Consider the following 4,829-nt stretch of genomic DNA (forward strand, 5'->3'; position numbering starts at 1 on the left):
CAGGTGGATTTCTGAGTTTGAGGCCAGCCTGGTCTACAGAGTGAGTTCCAGGACAGCCAGGGCTACACAGAGAAACCCTGTCTCAAAAAACAAACAAACAAAAATGTAATAAACCAAATACATGGACAAAAAAAATGAAAAAAAAATACAAGAATCATATGATTATCTCAATGGAAGAAAAAAGCAAAAAGCAAAAGTCTTTGATAAGCTTCAACATGCTTTTTTTTTTTTTTTTTTTTTTTTTTTTTCGAGACAGGGTTTCTCTGTGTAGCCCTGGCTGTCCTGGACCTCACTCTGTAGACCAGGCTGGCCTCCAACTCAGAAATCCGCCTGCCTCTGCCTCCTGAGTGCGCCACCACGCCCATCTAGTTGTCATTTTTGCTGTTAACTTGACACAGGGCTTTAAGCTATTAGTTTTTGCTGTTGTTCTGTCTTGCTTTTGAGGCGGCTCCTGCTTCCACTTCTGTCTTTTAGGATTGCAGGGAGCTTCCACATCCGGTGGCTGGGGCCTTGAATAGGAGCTTACCAAAGGCCTGTCTAGAACCATCCCAGTGTGACACACAGTGTTTGTGTGACTGTGACACTCCAGAATGATGCCCTGTGCTTGAACATGAGGGAGAAGAAAGACGACAAGACTGAGAAAGTGGGATGAGAAGGAAGAAAGGGGGCTGGCGAGATGGCTCAGTGGTTAAGAGCACCGACTGCTCTTCCAAAGGTCCTGAGTTCAAATCCTAGCAACCCCATGGTGGCTCACAACCATATGTAATGAAATCTGATGCCCTCTTCTGGGGTGTCTGAAGACAGCTACAGTGTACTTACATATAATAAATAAATAAATCTTTAGAAGAAAAAAGAAAGAAAGAGAAGGAAGAAAGGATGGGCTGTGCTCAGGGGTGCTCTCTCAGAAGAGCCCAGATGGTACAGGGAAGGATGACACAGCCGGATGGAGCAGCTGATGTGGGAAGGTGGAAGGGGAGGCTGAGGGACTGGTCCTGGGTGCATCAGTGACTCACTAAGACCGTTGAACTTGTGAGTCCATGTGTCCTTCCTTGAAATCACATGAAAGTGAGCAGAGAATGAGTGGGTCACGAGCACAGGGTTCGCCTGGGACAGAATGATTTTTCAGTGGAGGCCGGTGGGCAGCTGTGGACACACACGCCCACTCGAGTTCACATGAATACCCAGGGGACGGCTACATATGCAGGACTTTCCTGACCCTGCAATCCTAACTGGCTGGGGCTGCCGGAGAAGCCAAGGTCCATTTTGAAGAGTGTCTCCTCCACTTTCTTGTTCTCCCATCCTGATTCTTGCCATCACAAACAGGTAAGCCGAGATGAAAGGGTCCGCTAAAATGATATAGCCTAGTTCAGCAGGGCTTAGCAGTTAAGACTGCCAGTCTTGCAATACAGAGTCCCAGCTCTGCCGCTTAACCCCTGGGACTTGAGGCTGTCTCTCAGGGAACAGTGTTTTGGTAAAGTTCAGGCCTCTGTACCTGCCTAGAATACCTTTCCCATCCTGTGAGAGAGCTTCTGCCCTTACTGTACTTGATTCTCCTTGCTTTTTGCCTGTCCCCCTAGCTTTCTAGTCCTCTAGGAGAGGGACTGTTTTGTTTTCTTTTTCACCATTTTCTCCCTGGGTTCTAGTGCAGTTGTCTGGCAAAGACTGGGCATTTGCTTAACATCCACTAAGGGATGCAGGGAAAGATGGAGGGGAAAACGGACACAGAATTTGTGCCCTTCCTCCCAGGCAAGTGCTCCTGAGCCCAGACAGAGGCTGATGATTGGTTCACAGGGCCTGCACCTCAGGGAGGGCCTCCTCTACAGCCTAGCTTTAAGATTTGACCTTTGGGCTGGGCATGGTGGCACACGCCTTTAATCCCAGCACTCGGGAGCCAGAGACAGGCGGATTTCTGAGTTTGAGGCCAGCCTGGACTACAGAGAGAGAGTTCCAGGACAGCCAGGGCTACACAGAGAAACCTGCCTCAAAAAAACCAAAAAAATAAAAATAAAAAATTGACCTTTGGGGGATAAGGTACATGCCTGCGGTCCCAGCACTTGGGAGGTGGAGGCAGAAAGATCAGAAATTCAAGGCCAGCTTCTGCTACAAGAGAGCCCTGTATCAAAAACCAAACCAAACCAAAGTTGACCTTCTGATCTCGGCTGCCTCTGCTCACGAGGAAATGGGCCCTTTGCTAATCTGCATCACATGTTTGGATGCTGTCTCGGAGTGTTGTGGTTTCTAAGGGAACAGTCCCGGAGAGGAAGCGAAAGGCAAACCAAGTCGCAGCACTCTTGATCTTCGGATGGAGTGGGGCCTTCTTGCTCTTCTCAGGGCAGGCCAGCCAAAGGTTACTAGTGACTAAGCAGGGCCAGAGCTTCAGGGACAGACTCTTGTCTTAGTTCCCTCCATTTTCAGTTCAAAATTTATGTTGCAGGTTTAGCATGCCCAGAGACATTTCTGTTCATCGACCTATGTGTACCACCCTCCTTGAAAAATTCCTAGTTTTTCAATTTCAGATAACAACTTCATTTGCACTTGCTCAGAGCGCCTTAGCTGAGCATGCTTCTGTACATACACTTACAGTGGGGCCACCCCGGTCTGACTGTGAGTTAAAGCCCTCGAAGGGAATCCTCTTGCTCTGTTAGCTCTCTTGGACAGTACATATAAACATCCTCGCCTACTTCTTCTTCTTCTTTTTTTTTTTTTTAAGATTTATTATTATACATAAGTACACTGTCGATGCCTTCAGACATCCCAGAAGAGGGCGTTAGATCTCATTACAGATGGTTGTGAGCCACCATGTGGTTGCTGGGATTTGAACTCAGGACCTCCGGAAGAGCAGTCAGTGCTCTTAACCCCTGAGCCATCTCTCCAGCCCCCTACCCTACTTCTTTACGTCTTGGCCAAGTTGGTTCTGGCTTGGCTCTCACTGAAACACTGCGAGCCTGTTGTGTTCCGTTATGTGCTCTCTGAATTCCACTCACCCAAAAGACCACACTCAAGTTTGCAGTTTTTCTCTATTTGGTTAAATTTGTTTTGTTTTGTTTTGTTTAGGCTCATGTAGGCTAGGCTGGCCTCAAATACGCATTGTAGTCAAGGCTGGCCTGAACTCTAAATCCCTTGTTTCCAACCCCATGTTTGTGCTGGCATAGGAGGCACACACCATGATGCCTGACTTCAAGAATGATTCATTTGTTGATTATCTAAAGTTCAGTAATAACTTTAATGAGTCTTTTCTTGTTTGTTTCTTTATTTGCTTATTGAGGCAAGGTCTCTTGTAGCCATGGTAGGCCTTAAACTCACTATGTGAACAGTAGTTCACAAATCTGGGATCGTAGGTGTGTGCCGCCAGGCCTGGCACAGGCTCACTCACTAACATTCCAGCCCTTCCTTTGGCTTTCCTGAGAGAAAACAGCACAAGGAGAGTTTGGTTTGGGTAATTGGCGGGGTCTCCAAACAGTTGTGTGGTATGAGCAGGTGCAGAAGGCATTCCTCACCAAAAAAGTAGTTCCTGGACCAGGTTCAAAACACATTCCTAGATGGCCAGTAACCTATCAGTCCTTCAGTCCGTCCTTCCTTCCCGGACCTGACAAAATCAGGCTTCTGAGAAGCAGTGGGTTAAAGTCACAAGCAGGACACTGCCCTTAAATGGCAAGGAAATCTGAGGAAGGAGGACTCCCAGATCACAAGATGATGAGGAACTCGGTACAAGGGGGAAACCCCACAGCCTCCAACATGGCCAGGAGGAATATTTTCTAGAGTGCCTAGGTTCTCCATAGCTGGACAAGGCTCAGATCCTCACGGGGGCTTCGAAGCTGAATCTAGAGCAAGGGGGTGGGCTTCATCTTTCCTCACTCCTCACCACTCACTTCCCTGCAGGTCTCAGGTAAAAGCTGTCCAGACCCACCCCCCGCTCCGCTAGCAAGACCCAGACATCCTTTCGCTTGGAACGAGCTATTTTATTCTGTGTGCAAGGGCTTGGTAAAGGCCACTCACCACACAGAACAGGAAAATGGCAGCGGGAAGTAGGTGACTGGGGGGAATCACAAGCCACCAAGGGCAGTGGGGACCAGCTGAAGAGAGAGCCTGCCTCTAAAGTGCTGTTTCTGGCAACCATCTTCTCACCATAAACTGTAACTTACGCAAGCTAACAAGGCAAGGTATAGCTGGTGATGTACTCCCAAAGGCAGAGGCAGACCGATCAGTTCGAGTTTGAGGCCAAGTTGGTTTACATAGTGAGGTCCAGGTCAACCGGGCTACATAGTGAGATCTTGTCTCAAGTAAAGCAAACTTCTGGCCGGGCGGTGGTGGCGCACGCCTTTAATTCCAGCATTCGGGAGGCAGAGGCCGGTGGATTTCTGAGTTTGAGGCCAGCCTGGTCTACAAAGTGAGCTCCAGGACAGCCAGGGCTACACAGAGAAACCCTATCTCAAAAAACAAAAACAAAAAAACAAACAACAAAAAAATAAACAAAAAACCCCACAAACTTCTGGCAACTGCAGGTCTTTCTTCTGTCTATCTCTGTCTCTGTCTCTGTCTTTGCCCCCACCCTTCTTCCCATTCCATCCCCATCCCCAGGTTAGCATTAAACACTTGGGCTCATATGATCTGCCTTCTCCTGCCTCACCTTCCTTCCCATGTAGGACTACAGTTACGAATAACAACCATGCTGGCTTTGGTCATTCATGTTTTTCTTTTCTCCACAATGCTCTGTGATTCTTAGCACACACACCCTGTACCTATTGTTAAAGATACCCATGGATAGTTTTGGTTTATGCTATTATAGATATCTTTTTTTTTTTTTTTTTTTTTTTTTTTTTTTTTTTTTT

Source organism: Mus pahari, chromosome 12 (assembly GCF_900095145.1).
Source record: "Mus pahari chromosome 12, PAHARI_EIJ_v1.1, whole genome shotgun sequence".
Lineage (NCBI taxonomy): Eukaryota > Metazoa > Chordata > Mammalia > Rodentia > Muridae > Mus > Mus pahari.